The 17998-nt window shown below is 40.0% G+C and overlaps 1 protein-coding gene across 4 annotated transcripts in view; it reads right to left on the reverse strand.

The window, feature by feature from the left end:
• Nucleotides 1–17998, reverse strand: part of HS3ST5 (heparan sulfate-glucosamine 3-sulfotransferase 5) — a 273078-nt gene that overhangs the window by 37927 nt on the left and 217153 nt on the right. The window contains exons 2-3 of one of the 4 annotated variants that reach the window (XM_030556156.1): nt 11396–11478; nt 10815–10887 (exon numbers count right to left, since the gene is read on the reverse strand). The exons of 2 other annotated variants lie outside the window; for them this stretch is intronic. The gene's annotated coding sequence lies outside the window, so the exon portion shown is untranslated. Of the gene's footprint in view, nt 1–10814; nt 10888–11395; nt 11479–16014; nt 16101–17998 lie in introns of those variants that run through there. One more of the 4 variants, XM_030556159.1, reaches the window with a different exon arrangement.

Consider the following 17998-nt stretch of genomic DNA (forward strand, 5'->3'; position numbering starts at 1 on the left):
ACCAGCTAAATACAAGGTGGAACATATTATTAAACATAAGGGATAACACATGTTGCAAAAAATCACTTAAATTGAAGTGGGCAATTAATATTTGCAGTCACTGGACAAAGAAGAGTTAATAGGCTAGAGGGTTTGTAATGAGACACAAAAAACAGTGTCTCTAGTCTCTGATTTTTGGTGTCTGACAGAGTCATGAATTTAAGCTCCCAGGCCCGCCTTTTGAAGATGTTGGGAAGGTTTCCTTGAAGGATGAGAACTGAGAGATCAGATATAGAGTGACCATTCTGTGAAAAGTGTTCACCCGCAGGTGAAAAGGTGTTTTTGTCTTCTATCATTTTTCTGTGTGAGTTCATGCAAGAGTATAGTGATTGTCTAATTTCACCCATACAGCTGCTGTTGGGGCATTTGATGCACTGGGTGAGGTACACAACATGCGATAAGCATGTGTCGTATTCATGATCTTGAAAAGTCTCAAGAAGAGTTCTGTGTAGCTCAAATGCTTGTCTCTTTCACTAACATTTCCTATGAATATGCTTTACAATCATTATTAGATATATATATGAATTAACTTGTGCAGCATTTGCTGATCACTGACTTTGGAATTAGGTTCTGTTTAATGTGAACTGTTTAAAATAATAATAAAAATGGACCAGCTTGTTCTTTTGCTTACACCAGTTTTACATGGATATAACTCCATTAACTTCAAAAATGTTACTCCAAATTTGTACTGGCATAAGTGAGAGAAGAATCAGGATTATTATTAAAATTCTTTATATTCTTTTTAAAAATCTTATTTGACAGGAACAGAGAAAGTGCCATACTGGTTCAGACTAGTGATCTACCTAATCCAGTATCCTGGTTCTAAAAATAGCAAATAGCAGCTGCTTGTAATAAGGTATATCTGAAGTGGACAGTTATGGAATAACCTACCCTAACCCCTTCAGTTAGTTGCTGGATTATGACCTGGAGTATGAAGGTTTAATCCCTATTGTGCTTTAAAATCCTACTTAATGTAATATTAACAGTTCTTGTTTTTATTAGAAATGACTGTTTTTTTAAATCCTACTCAGCTCTTGACCTTAATGTATATTGTGACAGAGAGTTCCATAGGCTAATTATTTACTTCTGATTCAGTTGATTCAACATCCTACAATAACAGTAGGATTAAGTCAGCTTTTGCTTTCATTAGCACGCAACTGAAATAGAAGAGAATCATCTCATCTCAGAAGATATACACGGCAGCCAATCTGACCCTGGCACAAAAGCAGAAATGGGCCAAACCGAAAACACCTTTTTGAACACCCCTGAATTTTGGTCAAGTTGACCTTGAAATGAAATTTTTCATTTGGCTCCATCTCTCTAGTAGGTCAACTGAAGCACTGGATCTGAACAACTCAGAAGTTTAGGCCATCTGAGGCCTAAGGAGGGAGAGATCATAGCTGTAATAGCAAGGAAGGCTATTTTTCTGTGGCAAATTTTTTTTTAAATATTGTATATAGTATGGTCACCTTTAAAAACTTGCCAATTGGCTGCATAACTTTCCCTTGGTATTTGCAGCTCAAAGTATTTCTTATAGTAAGGAAAAGGGATTGACAGAACCAGATTTTAAAGGTATTTGGGCATCTAAAGATACAGATAAGTGCCTACTGTGATTTTCAAAAGCACCTAAGTGCCTAAATACCACTGGTTTCACCTAAATAGCTTTAAAAGTCTGTCCCTGAGACACTATGATGGGAGGGCAAGATAGATAGATTCGAATGAATATTGCAGGTGCTCTGTCTGATGAGGTAACTACATCTGCTTATTGAAGGTAAAATTGGTAAGTTTTAAAGCTTAAAGAAAGGTAACAAGTACATTTACATACTATTTATATAATAGTGTCTATCTAATCTATCTATGTATCTATTGGGATCTCAGGGGACATATTGCAGGATTTATAGGGGTCTCAGGCTAATTTAAGAGACAGGAAAAGCCTTTAAAAGCCACACAGTGTGATGAACTCTAGGTTGGACATCAACAATTAAGAAATCAACCTTGAGTAATAGGTCCCTGCAGAGTACAGGAGAGAGTGCATCTGACATCCTCTTTTCAGAGTCCAAGTACTGCCTTTAAATTCCTTACTTTTTCCACAAGTGGGAGTGGATTAGGGAAAACACAATTTGTTTTGCCATAAAGAAATTGGTTTATGTGTATGTGGTGGTCAGACGTTGGGGTACGCTCTCCACCTCTGCACAACTCTCTGCTGTCAAAACCCAGGGACTGAACATTTTTTTTAAAAAAAAGAGGTTTCTGGGAGCCTGCATTTGATGATGAATTGGTCGGCTGACTGTGGAACTGACACTGGACCTGCAACTTGTTGCAGCTCAAAAGGCCACTGATCATTCTGACTTTTTTAAGGTTACTATAATTTATTTACTAATATGCCCTCTGCTGTAGAAAACAGATGACATGTCTTCTGCCCCCCCTCCACTTACACTGATGGAGAGGCGCACAAGTGTGCCAGGTGTAAGGCAGCCGCTCTGCAGGATGTTGCCAACTCACTCAGAGTTCACAAAGCCCCACATCAGGCATACTGTGGGGTAACAGGGATCTGCCTTCATGCCTGTCTTTTTGTCCCACAGAAACTGCACAGACTCTACCAGTTGTGCTTTCACAATGCCATTTATTTTGAGTTCCCTCTACCACTACAGTCCCCATGCAACAGTCTGTTTATAATATTCTTGCTGCTTTTGGCCCTCTTATCAGGACCTGAGGCAAACAGATGTCTTCCTTCCCTGAGGCCTCTGTGGGTATGTCTATACTGCAATTAGACCCTGCAGCTGGCCCATGCCAATTGATGCAGGCTCATGGGACTTGGGCTGCAGGGCTGTTTAATTGCAGTGTAAACATTCAGGCATGGGCTGAAGCCCGAGCTCTGGGAGTCCAAACTCGCAGATCCTAGAGCCCAAACATCTACACTGCAGTTAGACATCCCCTTAGCCAGAGCCCTGCAAGCCCAGGGTTTTTAATTGCAGTGTAGATCTACCCTGTGTGACTGGGCTCAGCTGATGAACTAATTAACTTTTTATCCCACTCAGCCTGCTAGCCTGATTATCTGATTACCTCAATCAGTTTTCTCTGGGGAAATAATTGGCTTCTAAGTGATCAGAGTGTAGCTCACCTGTTTGCTCCCTGCACTCTGTCACATATGGATTGTGGTTTCATTTTTTTGCTCTCAAAAGCATATGGATGTATCTGTAAAGGGTGCTTCTGAAAGCACATTATCCTCAAATACACATAATAATAAACTCTGATGTAGTGGGCTTAATCAATATATTTAATTAATAAAACTGCTATGATAATTATTATATCTATTATATAACCCAAGAACAGAGCTCCTTTATTTGATTTTAGGGGAGGAACTCTATTCAAGTCCTGCTAGAAGATTTCAGCCTGTGACATTTGCATCTTCATATTTTAAATGATTTAGAAAGCCACACATTTTAAAAAACATCTCATTAGAAGGAATATAGTAGGCCAAATTCTTGGCTTTTGCTAACATCATGACAAGAAACGCATTCTATTTTCCTTAAATTTTTCAGCATTGTACCTCTTGTCCACTTTTTCCTTCTGCCTCTCCAGCAATTATCTTTCCTTGTACTTTCTGACATGACACACACTCACCCTAATGGAACGTCCAAATTACAGTGAAGAATATGCATTTTCTGGACTCTAGCTTTCATGCATTATTAACTGCACTGACAAAAGATGTTCATATAACAAGCGAGACATAATGGGGTTCTACTAACATGACATGGAAACCATGTTCTGTGCCATTCGTTTTGTGCTTATTTTGATAGAACAGAACTGATGGCCTATCTTTGGATACAATGCAGCAGAAAACTGCTCTTCGTCAATTATCAGTTGTACAGAGAATTTGTGTGTCCAAAATAAAGGCTACAGCAGTTTTAAAAAGTAAGATCACATTCCAAAATTAGGGATATGCCTACATAGGCCTGATCCCACCGCTCTTACAGGGGCAAAACTCCCATTAACTCCAATAAGGACTGCCTATTACAGTGTAGCCAACTCTCATGATTTTATCATGAGTCTCATGATATTTGGCACTTTTCTTAAAGCCACAGCTCTTAGATTCATGGGATCTTGGAGAATCTCAACCTCCGTTAAATAAAGAAAGGAAGGAGGATCCTAGCCTTCATGGTTGTGGAGAAAAACTTGCAGACCTGACTCAAGTGCACTCTAAAGGCTCAAAAACAGCTTGCAACTAAAAAGCCCTTCCCAAATTTATTTTAAAAATAGCTTATGATTTTTAAGCCACTCATGATTTGGGGGGCCTGACTCATGATTTCTGAAACCTTGTGGTTGGCTGCACTGGTTTCAAGCAAATCCTCTGGCATGAGAAAGCCATGCAGATGGCCAAAACAATGACAGAGTTGGCATATTTCTGCCATGGGGAAAGCAGCAGAGTGGGGACCAGTTATACAGAGGGGCCCCTAATCTCTGTATGACACAAAGGACAGCTCCAATCTGCAGAATAAGAATGGGAGCGGAGTAACGCAGAACGGTCAGTGTATGTACAACTACACTGATCCACTGGCAACACCCAGCATAACAGGGTGGGGGGCTATAGACAACCACTGAGGAATGGGTCTGTAGCCTCGGGGCAGCATTTAATCCTACCTGATGCTCATAGAACACTGCAAATTTAAGCCTGGTTTGGGCCTGTATGAGGTATTGTCTAGTTTTCTGTTGACAGACATTTTAAGGTGAATAGTTTAATATTAGTGTCTGTCCTTCTCTGATTTCTTAATGAAGACTTTATCCTCTGGTACCAATGTCTGGCCATTGTATACCTGGCCTGAATAAATGATGTACAGCACTGCATAAAACCGAGCCGCAATAGGAAATATCAGAACCAAAAGGATGTTTTTTGGGATAGGATGGCCATGTGGTGAAGGCACTGCAGTAGGACTCGGGAGAGCTGAGTTCAATTTCCCATTTTTCAGCAGAATTCCTCTGTGATTTTGGGCAAGTCGGTTAATCTCTCTGTGCCTGTTTTACCCATCAAGAAAGTGAGGAAAATAAAAGTACTTTCTTTCTTCCCTCACCTATTTAAATTGTAAGATTTTCAGGACAGGGGCTTTGGTATCATGTACAGGGTTGAGCATGACCAGGCCCTGATCTAAGTAGGAGGCACTAAATATTGCTATTAGTAATAAGTATAATGCTTAATATACAGTAATGTTGACAGCGTACATATATACTAAAGTGTTTGAAACCAACCAAATACTACATATATAGTCTTCTCTTTCCTATTAAAGACATGGGCTGGATCCTCAGCTGGTGTAAACTTACCCAGTACCAATGTCTGCAATGGAGTGATGCTGATTTACCCCAATTGAGGGTCTGGTCCATGGTATTTACTGGATGTTCTGAGTAGTTCTTAGTATTTAAAGACATAGGCTTCCTTGACCCTCATCTATATTATTTGATTAACATAATGTTTTAAATGTTAATGATCACCATTTCTTACCACAAGGCAAAACCCATAGTGCTCTGAGTCAAAAGGATAGTACTGCGGGGGAGTGGGTGAAGAGAGGGAGAGCATAGCATGCTTGTTATTTAAATAATTATTTTCATTATGTAAGGACACATATGTCATGAAATTTAGAGAATCTGCTATGCATTAATTCCGATCCACAAAGTCTGAGGTAGCATACTGTAGGACCTCCATGTCAACATTTTGAGATCAATATTGTGCAATCCTTTGGGGAAAGAGTAGGAGTGATTTTCTTCTCAGTAAAAACAACAATAGCTACTTATGGGAAAGGCTAGAGATTGGGATGGATTTGATTAACCTGTTCCTTGTCTTCTGATTCAGAGAGAGGATAATGAATGTATAATCAGTCCAGGCTATTTTTTATGTTCAGGGGCTGTTTCAAAACCAATTAAATAAAGCAGGTCATAAATTATACAGACATGCTTAGATTGTTATGCTGATACAAGGAAATTGTGTACTGCAATCATTCTGCTGTACAAATAATTACAGGAAAAGCCCAGTATAAGGAGACATTGACAACCTAAAAATCACACTTCTCTGAATTTCTTTTACCTACTATCATTAAAAATCACACTTAATCGTTGTAATATAAGGAGATTAATGGAACAAAGACTGGCCCAGATTCTCTGCTGCACTCTGTACAACAAAATGGGGAGTATCATAGTGCTGGTCATAGCTTCTTGATCTGTGGTGTGTTCCTGTACCAACCACATCAAGAACAGAACTTAGAATGACTTGGGAGCAGCTCTAATCTCCACTATCTTGTAGCAGTCTCCTAGGAACTACAGGAGTATTGAATGTTTAACAGTTGCCATCTGGGCTGACACAAGGGCTTGAACCAGAACTAAAAATGTATGCCCTTCTAGTGTGAGCTAAACAGCAAGACTCACAAGCTCATACTATTCCTACACATATGGCAGCATGTAGAGTAGAGGAACTACATATGAAGCTACATGTGGCAGTGAAGGGCAGGCTGCCTCTACACTTGTCACTGTGGTGTGTAGCTACACGCGGGGTAGTGAAATGCAGTTTGCATCCACAGCTGTCACTGTGATGTGTAGTTACATGTGTCAGTGAAAAACTCCTGCAGCAGGCAGCCAGCCAGGACAGTCTCCATTGCCAGACCCTTTCCCCATTGCCTCTCTGCTGCTGGAGCCTTTCCCCACTGCTGGAGCCTTTCACTGGGGGCAGGGAAGACTCTCGTGGGAGGAAGCAGCAGGACACTACACAGCTACAAATGGCAGCGTATACAGGGAAGCCATTGCTTGGGTTTGCAGAGAGCCATGTAGGGTTCAGGCATGTAAAGCATTCTACTTGCGTAAGCTGTTACTCTTTGCCTATACTTCTGTTGATACCTGCGCTAGCGGGGCGAGCAGTATATGCACTCTGCACGCTGCCCTATGTGTAGTACCCTACGAGCAGTAACAAAATCACATCAGAGCAGGCATAGAGAGGCATGTGACCACTTTCATGACACATGCTCCAGCCCTGGGTGACCAGACAGCAAGTGTGAAAAATTGGAATGCGGGTGGTGGGTAATAGGAGCCTATATAAGAAAAAGATCCAAAAATATGGACTGTCCCTATAAAATCAGGACATCTGGTCACCTTAGTTCCAGCTGTGCTTCTAGCAGAGGATGGCGAAGGTGAAGATAGAGCTAGCTATGCTGTGTGAATGGCCATGGGGAACTCTCCTTTGTCAGAAGAATTCCCAACCAGCTGGTTGCTGATGGTTTTTGTTCCTTTTGCACTGCCTGAATTTCACTGTTTCCATTTTATGGTCAATTAATTAGCTATTTAATCCTTTCTTTGTGTGGGTCTATTCCACAGCAACAGGGCAGAGAAAACCATTTCTCACTTTTATTTTCACATATACTCACTAGCTGCTCCATTTATTTTGGGATCCAGTTCAAAATTGCTTTCTGTGTTTATATAACTCTCCCCTCACTTCTTCCAGCCTGCTGTGTCTCTCACATCTTCTCTCTCTGTACTCTCCTCTCCAGTCATTCTTCTGAGGTACCAGTCTTCTCTGCAGCTTCATCTGGAACAATTTTCCGTATCTCTTTTGCAACTACTCAGATCCCATCTCAAAACATGTCTTTTCTCCCTTGTCTAGTCCTCTTAATGAACTCATCTCTCTCCCATTACTGGCATCATGACTCAATGCTTTATTTGCTTTTTACATCAAACAATATTTTTTCTCTTCTGTTTTCCATAATTTATACCACAGACTCTCCACTGTCTTGTATTATTCAGTTTGGCAGTACAATTTGTATGAAAGCAGCTTCTTATAATCATCTGGCTCCCTTTTTCTGTGCAGTCTCCTATTCATGACATGACCTCCCTAACAGTATCTATAAGCCTCCATTCTATCCTGTCCCTCTTAAAAATCCACTTCTGCTGTGCTATTTACCAGGAATTGAGTTAGCTTTATATATAAATCGCCCGTTGTTGTTATTCTTCCCTTGGCCTCTGTTTTCTTGTCTGTCTTTCTGTGTCACAGAGGCCCCTAGGCAAAGGATCCACTCTTCTTTGCAAACAACTCTTGTTTCAGACCCAACAAACTCACTAGACTAAAAACCTGTTTTGCAGGGTATTTATCCATAAAGGGTAATATGTAAAGTATCTACAGAAAGCTTATATCTTATCAAGACTCAATGATTGGGAGATGCATGTACAGGTAATATTTAAGAAATAATGTCAGTATATTGGAAGTATGCTTTATGAACTTGGAGTAATAATTAGTCACCAGGGCAAATATGTCTCTGTGATAGCCCATTCAAGCAGGAGGAAGTTGTCACCCCTCCCTGGTGAGCCAGTGACATTATGCAAGTCTCAATTGTCTAGCCTTGCTCCATCCCAAGACTATCAATGAAACATCATCAGAGACAACTACAAACATTTGTAACCATGTGGAACATTATAACAGACAGGGGATCACCCATCTATCAGAGAAGACAAAGGGCTGTTTCAGTATAACACAGAGAAAGGAGAAGCACTCTGGATGCATTTGCTGAGAAAACATCCTGTGGAGTGTTTCCATCACTTTCTCTTGTTTCTTGTGGAATATTCTTTCTTAAATAAACCTATTTTTGTTTTATTGTTGTACTCACAAGTGCTATATGGTTCACAGGAGCGGCGGTTTAACATAAAACTAGTAAACTGGCATACACTGCCCCTTTGGGTGCAGAGTGTTGGAGATTTCTGTGAGGAGCCAGTGTCAGGGGCAGGATATCACAGGGGAATGCTGCAAAGGGACATGGGGATTCGGGTACAAAACTTTTAGAACTATTTGCTGAAAACCATTAACAAAGCTAGGGAAGGAAAACCAAACCAAACGTTCTCATCCATCAGGCCAGCACCACAGCCACGTTACCTTATGTTGTGTCTTGAAATGATCAGCTTGAAATCCAGAAACCAAGAAACTGCAGTTTGAATGTAACCTAAAGGTGAAACTTCTAGTTGCAATATAAAATACTTCAGCAATATAAAATGTTCTAAGAAAGTTGCATACTAAACTCTTCCTAAGGTCACCTAAAAAAAATTCTAACCAATTAACCTTTGATTTGACCTGTTTCGTGGACATTATCTTTCACCAAATTTTACAATCCTAATTAGTATTTAGCATTTGTGCAAGTCTCTGTGATTTAGGATGCTAAATGATATATGGGTTCAACAGAGTCCTCATCTGAAGGACAAGTATTTTAGTGCATATGTGACCTGACCCAAAGGCTATTTCCAGCAGTTTGTCATTTAGTACAGGGAAGGTTAGATAGGTTTGGATGATTTATGATCTTTCATGCTCTGAGCACTATTGAGCCAATCCTATGCTTTTCATTAACTGTAAGCAGCTATCTTTTGTTAGTAAGCTAAAATGCATGGCATTTTCCTACCTGTTACTGAAGAAAAAGTGAAAGCTTTTAATAAGATAGAACAATAAATCAAACCTTTATTGTTCAGTCAGTGTAAGTCTTGATGCAATTTTTATTTGTTATATTTACACACACTCACTGTCATAGTATAATTCCCAAATCTGGACCTTAGCGTCCAAAATATGGGTACTAGCATGAATTCCCCTAAGCTTAATTACCAGCTTAGATCCTGTAATGCTGCCACCAATCAGGACTTAGAGTAGAGCGCCTGATAGACTCTGGTCTCCCCCAAAACCTTCCCTGGGGACCCCAAGACCCAAATTCCTTGAGTGTCACAACAAAGAGGAATAAACCATTTCCCTTCCCCCTCCTTTCTTCCTCCCAGCTCTTTCCCGCCCTGGGTACACTAGGAGATCACCGTGATTCAACTCCTTAAATCACCACACAGAGAGGAATGATACCTTCCCAGAGGCAATCCAGATTCAAGCTCCGTGAATCTAAAACAAAGGGATTCCCACTTCTCCCCTCCCTCGCTGTTAAGTACAGACTCAATTCCCTTGAACCTCAACAAGGGGAAAAAATCAGACAGGTCTTAAAAGCAAAACTTTTAATAAAAAGAAAGAAAAAAGTAAAAGGTCTATCTCTGCAATTTAGATGATAAAAAGTTACAGGGTCTGTCAGCTTATAGAAACTAAAAAGAAGCCTCCCCCCAGCAAATACAATTTAAAATACTTCCAGCAAACTACACAACTGCAAATAAAGGAAAACAAATAAAAAGACTATACCGCCTTTCTACATTTGTACTCACAAAATTGGAATAGAAGATTAGAGAGCCTGTAGATATGTGTGGTCACTCTCAGAGCCCAGAGAAAACAAAGCCAAACCCCAAAAACACAAACAAAGGCTTCCCTCCACCGAGATTTGAAAGTATCTTGTTTCCTGATTGGTCCCCTGGTCAGGTGTTTGGTTCCCTGTTTGTTAACCCTTTACAGGTAAAAGAGACATTAACCCTTAGCTATCTGTTTATCTCTCTCTCTCTCTCACACACACACACACACACAGAAATGGGGCCAAATTTTTGAAGGAACTTCAGATAGATATCTGACAATACACTAGAAAACTACTACATGCCAAACAATTACTGTGATGTGACTGGGAAAAAGACAACAGAAACCAACCATCTGCAAGTGAGATTGAGGCATAAAGGGGGGAAAATGTATGGGGTGGACATAATTTGGTGAAAAGGGGCTAAGATCCACATGCAAAGCTTGAGCAGATCCTCATTATCACTCTATGCTAAATGCATTGCTCACAGAACAAAAGCAAACTATTTCAAATATTAGATGAAATAACTTATTTGTATAAGTACTTGGGTGCACTTACCTGCTTTGTGGGACAGGTAAGTGTATATTTGAGCAATATCTCCTACATCCTTGTACACAGATAGATATTTGGACTAGAACATGAGAAAAAAATCATTCAATTTTTTTGATGAAAAATGGCCTTTTTTCTAAATAAAAAGTTTTACAGAAAATTTTTGTTTCATTTGAAATTTACTGCTTTTTTGATGAAAACCAATACCCTTTTATTTATTCATTTATTTATTTACTTATTTATTGAGATTTTCTTCAGAAAACTGGAAAAAAAATCTATGGAAATTTTGAAAAAAACCCACATTTTTCAAAATGGATTTTTTTTTACCAGCTCTTGTCTAAATAAGAGCAGAGAGAAAGCGTAAATAAACATGACAAGACCAAGTTTACGTGAAAAACAATCATGAACATTTTTACCAGTAACGTTCCCCTTTTTATTGAAAATATGTTTAGATAAAATTTTTACAAAAAGGCGTAAACATAATGTTAGGTACCTGATTCAGCTCTAACACTAGTGTAAGTTAGGAGCAACTCAGTTGAAATCAATGAAGTTACCTTTGTTGAGAACCAATGTGAGAGTAGAATCAGTACCTTTGTGTGTATTCTGGAGCCATCTTTTGCGGGACTGCATGGGTTTTTCCAGGGGAAAAGCTTTTTAGAGGAGATTCTAGTATCTACAGGCAAGCAGAAAAAGTATATATAAGTTTGAAAGCCACTGGAAAAGAATTATTCACCTGATGCTAACATGTTTTATCAAGGTCATTTTAGATCCCCAGTGACATTGCTGGGGAAAGATTGAAATTTTCCAATCAAAAAAGCTCAAAGCAGAAAACTTATTGAAAAAAAAAAAAAGGAAGCAGCTATGAAAATTGACACACATGCTACTAAGGACAGTGAGGAATCCCCAGGCCTAAAGAAATAGAACTTACTACCAAATCACACAGGGCTAAATTTGCACCGTGCAATCTACTGTGCTATCCCTTCACGCCACAGGGGAAGTAAGTTCCAGCAGCCCTTTCCTTGGCCCACCTTACTTCTCCCTAATCTCCCTTCAGCTAAGCTGTGCTGCTAGTGTGTTAGGGGTGTCATAAACAGATAGCTAAGGGTTAATGTTCTTTTACCTGGAAAGGAGTAACCTGAAACACCTGACCAGAGGACCAATCAGGAAACAAGACTTTTTCAAATCTGGATGGAGGGAAGTTTGTGTGTGAGTCCTTTGTTCTGGTCTTCTGCCTGTACTCTTTCTCAGCTATGAGAGGATTTCTGTCTCCTGCTTTCTAATTTTCTGTTTTCCAGTTGTAAGTACAAAATATAAGATAGTGATTTATATGGTGTTTTATTTTGTATTTACATGGTATAGTTGCTGGAGTGTTTTGAATTGTGTTCTTTTGAATAAGGCTGTTTATTCATATTTCTTTTAAGCAATTGACCCTGTATTTGTCACCTTAATACAGAGAGACCATTTTTATGTATTTTTTCTTTCTTTTTATATAAAGCTTTCTTTTTAAGACCTGTGGGAGATTTTCTTTGGTGGGGAACTCCAGGGAATTGAGTCTGTAGCTCACCAGGGAATTGGTGGGAGGAAGAAGTCAGGGGGAAATCTGTGTGTGTTAGATTTAGTAGCCTGACTTTGCATTCCCTCTGGGTGAAGGAGGGGGGTGGGGGGGAGCTTGGCTCTCTCTCGGTGCTTGTGTTTTCCAGGACTGGAAAGAGAGAGGGTGGAATCCCTCTGTTTAGATTCACGGAGCTTGCTTCTGTGTATCTCTCCAGGAACCCAGGGAGGGAACACCTGGAAGGGAGAAGGGAAGGGAAATGGTTTATTCCCCTTTGTTGTGAGATTCAAGGAATTTGGGTCTTGGGGTCCCCAGGGAAGGTTTTTGGGGGGACCAGAGTGCCCCAAAACACTCTAATTTTTTGGGTGGTGGCATCTTTACCAGGTCCAAGCTGGTAACTAAGCTTGGAGGTTTTCATGCTAACCCCCATATTTTGGACGCTAAGGTCCAAATCTGGGAATAGGTTATGACAAGGGGGAATGAAGCCAAGGCTCCACCCACTTCCTGCCCTTACCCACCCACCAACTCCTTGCTCACCAGTGCAGGAGAGGGAGTAATGGTCCTTTGGGAGCCATTCTCCCCACCCATCCTGGTAATGTGACTCACACTGAGGGTTTCCAGAAATCAGTGAGAAGGACACGTTTTGCCCCCTTACATCTCTGAATGAGTGTATAGGCCAGCTCACAAATGAGTTCATCATCTCCAACAATCTTCATACTAACCACTGATACTAAAAATACACTGCTTCATTTTGACTTCTATATTATAACACAGGTCCTTTGCAAAAGCCTTATAGTTCTTGACTCTATTGTGTCCAGGGCATGACCTAATACTTTCCTGTGGAGGCCACTCTGGTATTGGAACAGCACTGTGCCTTTGAAGATGAAGGTCACTTTTATGGCAATCGTACTTCCTATTAGCTGAGGAATTAAAAAAAAATCACTATGAATATTTGATGGTATGTTCTCTTTTTGCACTGAGAGAAAGGATGGCATTGAGAGGTAAAAGCATTGACGTGTGACTCACAGATACTCTGTTGAATTCCTGGCTCTGTCACAGTCTTTCTGTATTAGCTTGGGGAAGTTATTCCTTATCTGTAAAATGGGGATAGACTGATCGTGCAAAGTCTTTTGCATGTGAGCAGTTTCACTGAAGTCAATAGTTAATTACATGTGTAAGTTTTTGCAGGATACAGCAGGATCTTAGACTGTAAATTACTGAGGGCAAGAACTCCCTTTTACTATGATTTTGTACAGCATCTTGCATGTTGGGGTCTTGATGGTGTTTGGGGCCTCTATGTGCTACTTACTACAAATAAACAGTAATAATGGTATTCCTATGCCCCACTATCAGTGGTGAATCCAGGGCTTTACTTATTATATTCAGAACAAAAAAACAATCCCCTGAACTGAAAAACCTCCTTATCATCATTTAGAAGATGCTTGATTAAGGGAAAATGTACTGGAGCTCACAAGAATAGAGAATCTAAAATCAAAATTAAATGCGTTACATTTTATGTTAAAAAAAAAGTGGTATCTGAACCTTTAAAGTCACCTTGCCTTACACTGATATTTTATAAGGACCACTTTTGAATTAAAATTGTGATTGACAGACCTTTCTTAGACTTCAAAGACAATACAATAGTTCAAACCTCTGACATATTTTTGAAGTCTACAGAAATTAAAGTTTGCCTTTGTTTATTGCAACTGATCCTCACCATTTTTCCCCACCAGCCCAGAATCCTCTGACTTTCCCATATCAATTTCTTCAGTTTTTACTATTTGTGTAATATTTTTAACAAATCCATAAGACTGTGGCATTGAGAAAATTCCGGCAAACAGCACGGAATCCTGAAATATGTGAAATTAGAATGGCCTTAGGAAACAACAAATCTATAAAACTTTAAATAATATACACAACTTTCTGTTTCAAATGACCTTTTACAGCTGAGTGATAAGTCAGACTATTTGGTCTGTAAAACTCCTTCACATTTTTCAAATTTCAGCTGCCTGAGCTTATTCAAATTTAGAATATTTTAATTTTTTTTCTACCAAAAAGAAAGTAATCTAGTATTTGTCAGAGGAATAAACTCTGCATTATAACTGATGTTTGTTAGCAAAATGCAAAGACAGGGACTAGAAAATAAATGATATCCTAAACCTATCGGAATAAGGGATATAGTACAGTCATATGATGTATTTGTATTGTAGGAAAGAAAGAACTGGATCCACTTGTGTACACACAAAATTGCAGTTTCACATACATATGGGAACATGATTCAGGCTGGCAAAGAGTGAAATGCTTTGCTGTGCCCACAGGTAAGGTAGCTATATGCCAGTAGTTCTCAAACTTTTGTACTGGTGACCTCTTTCACATAGCAAACCCTTGAGTGTGACTTCCCCCACCTTATAAATAAAAACACATTTTTATATATTTAACATCACTATATATGCTAGATGCAAAGCGGGGTTTGAGGTGGAGACTGACAGCTTGCGACCCCCCATGTAATAACCTCGCAACCCCCTGATGGGTCCCGACCCCCAGTTTAAGAACCCCTCCTATACGCCATCTTTGTGCCCTCCTGATTCTGGGCTGTTTCCCCTGGGGTGGAGATGCCTCGGGATAAGTTAGACATCCCTGGGGGTCTCTTCCTATGGGCTGCCACACTGACTGGAGTCTCCTCAGTGTTAGATGTTATGGCCCACTCTTGCCCCCAGCCCCACTCTTGGCATACCCCCTACATCAGGTCTTGCAAAGGTGTCTGTGAGAGGCAGACTTACAGCTGTCATGCCCACACCCAGGGGCTCCTTCCTCTGGTTGGAGAAGAGGCGTTTTATCTGTTCAGCTCCTACTGAAGTCAGTGAGACTAGAGATCACTCAACATCTTTCAGGAGCCTGTGATCTCTCTGAGAGAAATCCTGACACCATGGAAATCAACAGGAGTTCTGTCTTTGACTTCAATGCAGTCAGGATTTCATCCTTGGTTTTCTTCCTGAAAAATGTATGTGTGTGGGTGGGGGGGGGGGAGCAGGGTGAGAAGGGGATGCAGAAGCCAGTGGGTAGGATAAGTGGAGGAGGAGGAACTGTGAGGGAGGTGGTGAATAGATGCACAGGAGGAGGAAGGCAAGAACTGGGATGGGAGTTTTATAGATCGGAGCAGAGGGGGAGAGAGACAGGCTAGGGGCATGCGCAGGAGGGTCTATAATCTCCAGAGAGCACTCCTTTACAGAATGTATTAGTCCTCAGTCTCTACATTCCTTTGCTGTCAGCAAATAGCTGTGAAATCATCTGGCAAAATATGTATGTCATCTCTTCTCTAGTGAATGGTCTACATACGGGATAACAGCCTTCTGCAGCCACCAATTACTACGTTAGTACAAGTGGTAGACATAAGGGTCTGAACTAGGCTGATGACCCAAGCTGGGGGTTGATATAGTTCCAGGTGAACAAAATTCAATTTTTATTTATTTTTTTTAAATTAGGAAACTACATTAATATACTTGTTGAAAGAACATTAAGGTTGCAAATGACTCTAGAGCTGGGATTCAAGCACTTCAAAGTTAGGATATGCCAGAATTAAGGTTGACCATACAACCTTAATTTGACCTCCTTGTGCATATGCATTATGATACAGTCTTTAATTACATGATCACTTACTATTTTTTCCACAGGATCCCTTCCTCATGCAGTTCACAGGATAGATGGTGCTCATAGAATGAATCAGTGTTGTGCGCAGAGCTGGATGGGAAACATTTTTCTTATCCTGACAGAAGGTTCAATATTAAAAAACAAAACAAACAAACAAACAAACACACCATCCCAAACTGGGATGAAAAGTTGAAATCTTGAAAATGTTCATGAACAGATAATCTGAAAATTTTGGGGGATCAGTTCTATCAAAATGTTTTATTTTAATACCTTAAAAGCCTTGCATTTTGAGTTCAACATTTAAAAAAGCAAAAGTTAGTATAATTAACAATTTTGAAACAAAAAGTCATGTTGAAGCAAAACACAAAACATTTTGTTTTGAAAATGACAAAATGGAATGTTTTGACAATTTCAAAACTGATTTATTTATTTATTTTGAATAAGGAGTTCATCAAAACCAACCCTTTCCCATTAATAGTTTCAGTTTAGATGAATTTGCATTTTTTGATGTAAAAACTCTTTACTAGAAAATTCTTGACCAGCTCTATTTGTGTAGTGAATGCGGCTATTGTCTGTAGGCCTTCTGCCTCATTTGTTGCAAAAGTTGGAAAGTGTTCAGTGAATGTGGCAGAGCACTATAGGAAGAGAAACAGTAGTCTAGTTAAGAAGCTGAATTCTACTCTGGAGAATTGGATTAATTCACAGGCAACCTCAGTTCTGGCACTTCCTAACTTGAGTTTGCAACCTTAACATTCTTTTAACATAGTTTTAATGGATGCAATATTATTGATATCTGCCATTGAAAAGTGCTTTGTAAGCAGAGACTGTCTTAGTTGTTAGTTTCTCAGCAGGGCCGCCGGGGGGTGGGGACGTGGGACAATTTGCCCCAGGCCCTGGGCCCCACAGGGGCCCCCATGAGAGTTTTTCAGGGCCCCTGGAGCAGGGTCCTTCAGTCACTCTGGGGGCCCCAGAAAACTCTCGCAGGGCTGGGGCCCCGGAGCTTCTTCCACTCTGGGTCTTCAGTGGCAATTTGGCGGCGGGGAGTCCTTCCGCTTCAGGGTGGAAGGACCCCCCGCTGCCGAATTACTGCCGAAGTGGGACATGCTGCCAAAGTGCTTGATCTTCGGCGGCAATTCGGTGGCGGGGGGCCTCCGTTGCAGGTCTTGAGGGCACTTTGGCAGCGGATTCCAGAGTGGAAGGACCCCCACCGCCAAATTACTGCCGGAGTGGGGGCTCCCCGCCGAAGACCCCAGGCCTCCTGAATCCTCTTGGTGGCCCTGTTTTTCAGGCTCTAAACTTGCATGGAAGTGTCAGTTCAATATGAGAGAAGAGCAGAAAAAAAATCTCTCTACATTTTCTCCCATGTACGGTACTACTCCTCTGGTCCTGCACCTAATATGAATCCTGGACAAGTGTAGATTTTGCCTAAAATTAATAATAGAGCTGGTCTGAAACAGATTTTAAATTCTCACAAAAGACTGTTCCCTAATTTTATTTAAAATTTTCATGAAAAAAGTAAAAAAAATTTCAAATTTTTTGTAAACATTTCATTGAAAATGTTGAACATTTTAACACTTTCCTCATCAAAATTTGAAATTTCTCCAAAAAAGTTGTTGAAGTTGTGAGTTTCAAAAATCTTTGACCAGCTAGTTAATGTTTGTAGGATTATCTGAAGACATCAAGTTCAGACATTAACAGAGATCTTTCTTTTGCCCTTCTCCAGGGCTTGCCTATCCAGTTTTTGTACTATTTTAACTATATTGGATTCTAACTGATAGAGTTATAGCAGTACAAGAAAGGTGATGTATACTAACCTAAGATTTCTTGTTTTATGTTCATTACATTTTTCTAGTATAGCATTACAACTGATCAAAAAAATATGGAAAAATGTAGACATTTTCAGCAAAAATGTCCTTCTTTTAATATTAATTTTTAATTTAATTTCTGACCATCTCTAGTGAACATCTAATCTTCCATGTACAGTATATTGAAA

Source organism: Gopherus evgoodei, chromosome 3 (assembly GCF_007399415.2).
Source record: "Gopherus evgoodei ecotype Sinaloan lineage chromosome 3, rGopEvg1_v1.p, whole genome shotgun sequence".
NCBI classification, from domain to species: domain Eukaryota; kingdom Metazoa; phylum Chordata; order Testudines; family Testudinidae; genus Gopherus; species Gopherus evgoodei.